General features: G+C 40.4%; 1 protein-coding gene across 5 annotated transcripts in view; it reads right to left on the reverse strand.

The window, feature by feature from the left end:
- The window catches only part of LOC117523566 (carbohydrate sulfotransferase 15-like), a 51938-nt gene extending 42790 nt beyond the window's left edge, over positions 1–9148 (reverse strand). For 4 of the 5 annotated variants that reach the window (XR_004564543.1, XM_034185125.1, XM_034185126.1 and 1 more), the window contains exon 1: positions 8959–9147. The gene's annotated coding sequence lies outside the window, so the exon portion shown is untranslated. Of the gene's footprint in view, positions 1–8958 lie in introns of all 5 variants that reach the window. The other variant, XM_034185127.1, reaches the window with a different exon arrangement.
- Positions 9149–9947: the final 799 nt, after the last annotated feature.

The raw sequence follows: 9947 nt of genomic DNA on the forward strand, positions 1-9947 counted from the left end.
GAAGCTCAATCCTGGTCTTGTCCATGCTCGGTGTCTCTCTCTCTCTCTCTCTCGCTCTCTCTCTCTCGCTCTCTAAAAGAAAAGATGTCACTTTTCTCCATCTTCAGAGTTTAATATTTGCCTTTGCAGGAATGTGACTCCTTAGTCCGCTAAATAATCAGATGACCGTTCAAGCATTAGTGCGGTCTAAACTAAACAGACACGCTGGAAAAGAGCTCGAAATATAAAGCCTCTTGTTTAACTGCGATGTCTGTCTTCATTGCTCAGCCAACCACGGTCCACCTGGACATCTGGAATACAGATGTTGTCCTCAGCTGTTTATTTAGACAGGTGTTTATGACTGTACAGATATTTATTTTATGTAGCAAAAGGTTGTTTTAACAGAGTGCATTTTAACTGGGTTGGGGGGGCTACTGTATGTTGGTGGGTGGGTTCCCACAACATCTACAACAATTACACCACAACAGCTTCCACAAAATGGCTCGTAATGTGCTACACCATGACCCTGAACACTCAGATCCTCATTTTCCTGCAAAGGTATTAACCATCAACAAATGCATCTTCATGACTCCATAACCTCTTCCAAGATAGTTGAGGACCCAGAGACATGTATTTGACACTTTCACCACAAACAGATACACTCCAACTCCTTTTGATTCCACAAAGACCACAGCATCATCCGCAAGCGTTATGGTTGGTAAACCTTTCCTTGCCAACACACAGGCACCTAAGCCACTGGTTTCCAAAACCCTATCAAACACCCAGTCCAGAAATGTCCCTCCATATCATCCAAACTAATTATGCATCATCAACTTCTGCTGCTGCTTTTGGCTGTTACCATTCGGGGTCACCATATCATCATAGAGTTCATTTCCATCTCCCCCCCAGTTTCTACACCTCCTTCTGTCACACAGACCACTTACATGTCCTCTCTCACCACATCCATAAACCTCCTCTTCTCCAGTCTGGTAGCTCCATCCTCAGCATCCTTCTCCATATAGAGTATAACCCAAATCCCTCCTCTACACATGTCCAAAGCATTCCAATCTCACCTGTTCAAATTTGTCTCCAAACAGTTCTACCTTTGCTGTCCCTTTTTGATATGCTCATTCCTAATCCTGTCCATTCTCATCACTCAAGGGAAATCTGAGCATCTTCAGCTCCATCATCAGTCAGTTTATTGCCACTATTTCCTCCATCCCATAGAACATATCTGATGTCACTACCATCTTATAAATTTTCCGTTTGACTCTTGCACGTACCCTTCTGTTGCCAATCAGTCCTGCCACCTTTCTACACCTACTCCATCTCCATACCTCACTCTCCGTTAATTTGAGAAGCTCACCCCAAGTATTAAAGTATCCACCATGCTTCCACTCATTCACGCACATGTATACTCAGTCTTCCTCCAAATGGCTTTCATTTCCCTTCTCTCTAATGTTAACTAATAACCAGTGATCTAAGACAATGACTGCCAGTGTGTCTTTGATAACAGGATCCTTGGGCACCGTTGGAATGACTTTGTGTCAACCAAACTTGTTACATAAGGAGAACTGGATGAGGGGTACCATGGCCATGTGGTAACCAGCTTGCAGGTGCCTCATTGAGGACCCCAGCAGCTAACAAAAGCCAAAGAGGTGCCCACATTTCACCTGGCTGAGGTAGATGGATAGCTACTTTTAATATTTGTGAGGTACGAGGTCTTGTCTGGGTCACTGTCATCCTGGACCCAAGAAAGTTCCACATTGTGGTAATGTGATGACACATGGCACCAGCGCATGTACCCAGACATGACATGTGCTGCTTTCTTCCCAAGGAATTACTCCACCTCTCCAGGCTTGCCTCAACCTGTCATAATGTCACAATGTCATCTGCAAACCAATTATGTGTCTGTGTAGTATTCAGTGTGTTTGTGCACATTTTATAGCTTTTGTCATTACTATTTAAATATTTGAATTTTATTTCTGTCTTGTGTAAATCACTTGGTTTCATAAGAACCAAACAGCTGTTTGCCTGAAACAAATGTCACTTGACGAAGAATCAGAGATAATCTGATAAACTTCCATTGTTAAAGAAAATATGTTGGTTCATACTGACCCCATTTTAGCTATTAAGAATCTATTTTTAATTCAGTCTAGCTTATTTAAAATGATTGTAAGCCTTTTTAGAGCATCAAACTGACTTCACTAAAGGCTCAAATGGCTTTGGGAGTCCATTACTTTCTGCAGTAACATTACTGACATTTACACCGAGAAAACAATAGATGCTAAAGTCTTTATTTTTGCACAAGGAAGATGAATCACAGTAGTGCAACCAATTAAATGTGAGAAAAGAAACTGTTCTGCCTTTTGCCAGATTCTCTGTATTGATTAAATTAATCAATAGGCAGAAAGTGGCAAAAGGTTGTCAGTCTTTGGTGAGCAGCCAGTCTCCGATGTTCTTTGTAAGAACAAATGTTGGGATCAGAGGTTTGTTTGGCTGTTGTTGTTGTTGTTGTTTTTTAAGCTTTAAGACAGAACCCGTCAGCACTGTTCAGTAGCTTCTGCATTTGGTTGCGAGTGAGGAATTATTTCTGTAAATCCTGTTTGAATCAAGAAAACATACGGCATGTCAGAACTTGAATGTGCTGTTTTGATACCCTCCTGACACAAAGGCTGTTCATATGCACACAGAAAATTCTGCAGAGTTAAATTGACTCTGCCATGAGGGCACATAGTACCCATTCAGTTTAGTGTTGAATCAAATCTATCATAGTTGAACTTTTAGTTTTTATTCTCTGCATATCATTAATACTAATATGATTAGTCAGTGTTTTTCTGGTTAATTCTCCTTTGTGCTGCTTTGTCTTTGATGGTTTTACTTTGATGTCCCTTCTGCTTTTACTCTGAGTAGCGTTAAGTCCTGTTTCTGGTCATCCAGGTTCATGTGTCTCTGCACTTCCATGTGTAGTTGTTTGACTGCCTTTAATAATGGCAGTCGCCAGATTGTCTAGGTTCATACCTGCTCTCTCACATTATTTTTCTAGTGTTTACCAGTCTGTTACAAACATACACTGTCATTTTGAGTTTCCCTGTCATTTCTGCATTTGTTCACTTGGTAGGACTGAATGCTGTGCATTGTCCTCCAGTTTTGTTTTGGATAACCATCAGTCTGCTGGACTGATAGCCCATGTACCTGGCATCTGCATCTTGATCAGCCAAAGTAGTTGCCTGCTGTTACTAACTGTGCAATTATTTACTTATGGGACAATATACCTGCTTTTTCCTGTCGCTGTTGTTGTGGTTCTCTGCATTGTCCTTTGTCTAAGCTGTTACAAACATAACCATATCAAACATAACCTCCGCCAGCGAAGTTGGTTATCTTATCACCCCTTGTTTTGTTTGTCTGTTTTTGAACAGCCTGGAGCCCACAATTTTTTGATTTTTGAATTTTTTATTATGAATTTTTTACTGAAGGTTCACATCTAGATAAGCAATAACTGATTCAGTTTTCAAGGTCATAGATCAAAGGTCAAAGTCAGGAAAAATATTGAGAAAATCCCTCTCTTTAACATTGAACTAATTTTCAAAAATTCACAGCTGTCAAAAAGCAACAAATTGCTTTTATGTTTGGGAGTGTTATGTTGAATGGGATCCTTTGACTGATCCATATTACAGATTTTGTGTTCATTTTAATTTAACATTGAAAACCCCATTTAATGTATATTATATCTTAATCAAACATGCCCCAAACACTCTCATTTGAAATCCGGATCTGATCCAGACTGTAGATTTTGTGGACATTTGAATCTATATTATAATAGCCAAGTGGCCTGTGTATGCATGGCTTCATTCACAGCAAAACCGAGGATAGCTGATATTTGCGGTTTTGATATGGTTATGTATTTTGGGTCAAGGATGAACGCTATAAAAACAGAAAATTGATAGGACAATTTTTTTTTGGGAGAAATTTGCGATTTTAGCTAACCAGTAAACAATGGACAATGTGCTGCAATGCACCATGGGAGTTTGGGGTTTTGAGGTTTTAAATGTTATTCTGTTTCATGTTTACAGCAGATTGCATGAAGACAAAAAGCTGTGTGTGCATGCATCAAGGATGAATAGTGCCAAAACTGAACATTGATAGGATTAATATTTTTAGAGAAGTTACATATATTAGACAACAACAACAACAACAACAGACATTGATAATTACATTCTGGACTCAGGGGGCAGCAGTGTGTGCCATTCCAACTCATTGTAGAAACTTTGCACAACTGATTACCACCCGTTAAAAATGTCAGCTATCTATTTTATAAACACTACCCAATCTAGAGCCTGTGGATCCCCACGGGCAACATACCAGTTTCATATTGAAAATTTGATGTACATTTTGCATTATCTCTCAAAGTACCTCAATAACTCTCAGTTGTGACAATGAGGTGCAAACTGGCACTCTCAATGAATAGACAAAGTTTAATCTGCATGTGATCCGTATTGCATATTTAGTGGATATTTGATTTTAACACTGAAATGCCCTTTTGATATGTATATTATGAAAAGCCACTTCTTCCAAGACTTACCTTGAAAATTTATCAAAGGTAAAAATTTGTGGAATTGTAAACTAGTGTTGGCGGAGCTTTGCACTCTATGAGCGTGGTGCTCTATTTATTATTATTGATTAACTTAGATTTGTATCGTATCTTCCAAGGTACCCAAGGTCACTTTACAGAGAACCTGATCAGAGTTCGAAGTGATTATACTGTGCAACCAGACGGTATTCACAGCGCTTCACTTTTTTCACATTTTTTATGTTACAGCCAGGATTAAATTAATTTTTTCCCTCAAAATTCTACACACAATACCCTATAATGACAATGTAAAAGGTGTTTTGTTTTTTGTTTTTTTAGATTTTTGCAAATGAATTAAAAAATAATTAAGAAATCACGCGTATGTAAGTATTCACAGCCTTTGCCATGTAGCTCAGGTGCATCCTGTTTCCACTGATCATCCTTGAGATGTTTCTCCAGCTTAATTGGAGTCCACCTGAAGTAAATTCAGCTGATTGGCCATGATTTGGAAAGGCACACACCTGTCTATATATAAGGTCTCACAGTTGACAGTGCATGTCAGACCACAAACCAAGCATGAAGTCAAAGGAATTGTCTAAATTAATTTAACCTTTTATTTAGTCCCATAGAGATCAAGATCTCTTTTACAAGGGAGACCTGGATAATTATGAAGTTTCCAATCCACCTAACATAACGTGTAGACCTCCATTGAGCACAGTGGCTTCATCTGTAAATGGAAGAGGTTTGGATCCACCAGGACTCTTCCTAGAGCTGGGCACCACTGTGTGATCAGGGGAAAAGGGCCTTAGTCACTCTGTCTGGGCTCCAGCATTCCTCTGTGGAGAGACCTTCCAGAGGGACAAATATCTTTCCAACAATCCACCAGTCAGGCCTGTATGGTAGAGTGGCCAGACGGAAGCCACTCCTTAGTAAAAGGCACATGGTAGCTCACCTGACGTAATCTCAGACCATGAGAAAGAAATTCTATGGTCTGAGACAAAGATTGAGCTCTTTGAAGTGAAAGCCAGGAGCTATGTTTGGCGGAAACCAGGCACCATCCCTACAGTGAAGCATGGTGGGGGCAGCATCATGCTGTGGGGATGTTTTTCAGCAGCAGGAACCGGGAGACTAGTCATAATTGAGGGAAAGATGAATGCAGCAAAGTCATCCTGGATGAAAACCTGCTCCAGAGCGCTCTTGACCTCAGACTGGGGTGACAGTTCATCTTTCAGCACTACAATGACCCTAAACACAGTCAAGATATCAAAGGAGTGGCTTCAGGACAACTCCGTGAATGTCCTTGAGTGGCCCAGCAAAGTCCAGACCTGAATCCAGTTGAACATCTCTGGAGAGATCTGAAAATGGCTGTGCACCGATGCTCCCCATCCAACCTGATGGAGCTTGAGAGGTGCTGCATAGAGGAATGGGCCAAACTGCCCAAAGATAGGTGCACCAAGTGTTTGGCATCATATTCAAGAACAGCTGAGCCTGTAATTGCTGCCAAAGGTGCATCAACTAAGTATTGAGCAAAGGGTGTGAATAATTATGTACATGTGATTTCTTAATTTCTTCTTCAATTTCTTACAATAAAAAACTGTTTTCATGTTGTCATTATGGGGTGTTGTGAGTAGAATTTTGAGTGAAAAATAAATTCCATCAATTTTGGAATAAGGAAAAAATGAAGTGCTGTGAATGCCTTCTGGATGCACTGTACATTAGATGAAGAACCCAGATGTTGCGGTCCTAGTTTCACATGGTTTGCAGTTGTTAGAGTGATTGGAAATTATGTTGGGGGTTTATGGTCGTGGCATGAGCATTCAGGTCACAGACAACAGCTCTGATAGATTTTCCTGCAGTTAGAATGTCAATTACAGTCTCTTTCAAAAACATGTGACACCTGTGGAGTTTTGATATGTGATAAAGCTGCATATTTTAGAATGGCCATTTGTTGCATCCAGTCCAAGGCACACCTGTGCAATAGTTATGCAGCCAGGTGGATTGGCTTATCTTGGCAAAAATGAAGCATTCACTAAAAAGGATTTTAACAAATGTGTGAAAGATTTTTATAGAAATGAGCCTTTGTATTCACTTAGAAGAAATCATATCTTTGAAATCAATGCATGAAAAATAGTTGGAAAAAAGCATTTAAAATATTTATGGAGTATGCATGGATTTATTAAAAAAAAAATGCTGCATAAATAAAGGTACCACTGAATATTTTTTTCTCTTCTATTACAACCAAAGCAAAATCATTGTCAAAAACTCAGCTTTTAAAGAGAAAACAATGAAAATTTCACTTTCCATCAGCTACTCTGAAAATAAAAACTATTAGAACTGCCTGCCACATTACGTGCAAGCAGCATACAAGGTCTGTTAGAAAAGTATCCGACCTTTTTATTTTTTGCAAAAACCTGATGGATTTGAATCACGTGTGCTTGCATGAGCCAACCTTGAACCTTCGTGCGCATGCGTGATTTTTTTCACGCCTGTCGGTTGCGTCATTTGCTTGTAAGCAGCCTTTGTGTGAGGATGGGTGGAGTCTCTCGTCATTTTTTCTTTGCAAGGAAATGGCGGAACGACTGGAGCAGCGCAACTGCATCAAATTTTGTCAGAAACTGGGCAACAGCCAGGTGGAAACCATTCGGATTATTCAGACAGCTTTTGGTGACGATCCTCTGGGCATCACACAGATTAAGGAGCGGTACAACCGGTTTAAAGACGGCCGCACAACGGTGGAGAGCGAGCCGCGCTCCGGTCGGCCATCAACATGCTGAAATGACCAGATCATTCCAAAGTGAATGCTGTGGTGATGTGGGACCATTCTGTGACTATCTGAGAAATTGTGTAAGAGGTGGACATCAGCACTTTTTGGCACATTCCACAGTGACAGAAGATTTTGCCATGAAAACAGTTGCAGCAAAATTCATGCCGATGGCTTCGGCACGAAGCTGATGGCGGAACAAAAGCGCCACCATATTGAAGCCTCACAGGACATGTTCTGACATGCTCACCTCGTCCACAATTTCTCGGATAGTCACACGACTGAAAAGCCACCGAAAGCCGTCTGAATCTTCCGAATCTTCCTAACAGACCTCGTATCTGCAATATCAGAACTGGAAGGACTGTCAGGAGCAGATAAGTCGAATCTGGTCACCTTTCATGAATTCAGTTTTTATGTTGGAAATCTAACCAAATTAGTTAACATAATTGAAGCTTGTTGTCTTCACACATTTAGAAGCCTATCTCTTGAAATAGAAACACCGATCTGTTCCTAAAACACATTGGTGGCACGCTATCCTCCCACATTCTTGAAACATTCTGTTGCAGATCCGTTTCTTCCATTTGTGGTGGACCCCAAGACTCCAGTCTAAACAATCTGATATGGTAAATAACTCCCTCACTCTTTGTCTCCCCTGCTCATACTTTCAGCATTACGAGAACCGAACACTGGGCCAAGTTTAAAAAAAAAAAACAAAAAAGCACACTGTTGACATCTGGGTAGCCCCACACGTTTGTTCCACTAACTCAAGAGCAAGTGGAAACACTTCCTGCCCTGCAAACCAGACCTGGGTGCAACATCAGGAACATTTAGACAAGGCGCAGAGCTGTGTCTCCAATTACTAAAATGCAAGCATTGCTTCATGTGCATCCACAGGGGCACATTTGCTCAAAAGGTCGTCTGTCTACCTGTCAGACCTGCAGCATTACTGTTCAGTGCTGCAGAAGGACAAACAGTGAGCACAAGCGGCAAACTCGACAATGAGCTGGAAAAAGAGAGGACCAGCGAGTTTGTGGTTTGTAGACAGCAATGCATGCGGAAAAATTATGAGGAAATCAAAGACAAATCTCTGAAAGAGTCAGATGTATGCCGGTTTGCAAGAAACTGAATAATTAATATAAGTGTGTGAACTTGGCAGCCGGTGTCCAGATGTTTATAAAAGTTTATCTTTGCCTCAAAATAACAGGCCCAGTTTATGGGTAATTCTTTGGTTGACCAAGAGTTTTTTAGCCCCCAAGAGGAACGACTGTAAGGCATTCTGCAGCTGTTCAGCAAAGGAGAAAAGCAGGTTAGTTACAAGATCTTAAAGCACATGGCTGTTGGTTTATTTCGTCACACATGGAGAGACCTGGATTATACATTTATTTTCCTGATACATTAATTTCGGGTTGTATATAAATTTTATGTTGTATAAACACAGCGACGTGTTGTGAAATGATGATCAAACTTGATTTTACAAAAGTGAAATGATATTAATAACAATAAAAAAGGCGCGCTTATCATCAGAAGGATAGTTATCTTTTACACAATCAAGAAAAAACTTCACACAACCACGATATAATATACCATTAATTCACAAATTGAATAAAAATCCCGTGTCTTTAAGTTTTAGAGGAGAAATAATACTCACACTGGAGTTGTGATCCGCGCGTCTCATAAGTCAAAGAGTCGCTAATCAGCATCGATTCCACAGACGCTTTTAACAAATGTAATCTTATAAAATTATAAAAGCGCGTGTCCTCGGTGTGGACCACGATCATCATGACAGAGGGAAGTCGGAATACGGCAATAAACAGGCGATTTTCCAGAGCTTCTCTGAGCGCGTGTGCGTAATCGCGACTGGAAAGGAAGAGGGAGGGTGTGCGTAAAGCGCAGCGCTCGGAGCACTGGCACATAATAAATAACAACAGTTATATCTTCACTTGAAATTCTGGTATTTATGAGAGTGGATTGTTACAGCACTTAAAAATAAAGTCCAAACCTACGAGTTATTGCGCACACTCAACCAAGCCTTCTGCGTAATTGTCCCGGTGTCCAAAAATGAAAAATGCGTCATTAGAAATCATTTCATACGGACTGGACTCTCGACTTGGAATTAACATTATATGATTGCTTTTACTTTCACAGACAGATTCCGCCCTCTCGCCTTGAAATAATCTCCTTTCAATCCTGTAGATATGACATATCTCATATGCTTCTGGGGGTCATTTCTAGAAGAAAAAAAATGTAATTGCAGTTGACAGGAAAATCCAGCTCTGCTTTTTACTGTAAGACCTGTCAGGTGCACATGGTCAGGACTGGTCTCAACACGCACTCATATTGTCTATATTTCAATGTTGAAGAATGTTTCGTTAGCTGTGGTGACTCACTGACTGAGTGGGAGTCATAGTGGATGTTTCACCATGGCACATTAGACGTAATGATAAAAACACAATCTTTCTCACAGCAAATCCAAACAGCGGGATCACACATATGTGGGATGGTGGTATTTATCACACTATTATTTGTCCAAACAAGACACGAATTTAAAAAAAAAAAAAGATGTGGGTGTTTTTGTGTGTGTTGGGGGGGTGAAACGTGGTAGGTTATAAATCATTATTATCCTGCTGTCCACCTAAA

Source organism: Thalassophryne amazonica, chromosome 13 (genome assembly GCF_902500255.1).
Source record: "Thalassophryne amazonica chromosome 13, fThaAma1.1, whole genome shotgun sequence".
In the NCBI taxonomy this organism is placed as follows: Eukaryota; Metazoa; Chordata; class Actinopteri; order Batrachoidiformes; family Batrachoididae; genus Thalassophryne; species Thalassophryne amazonica.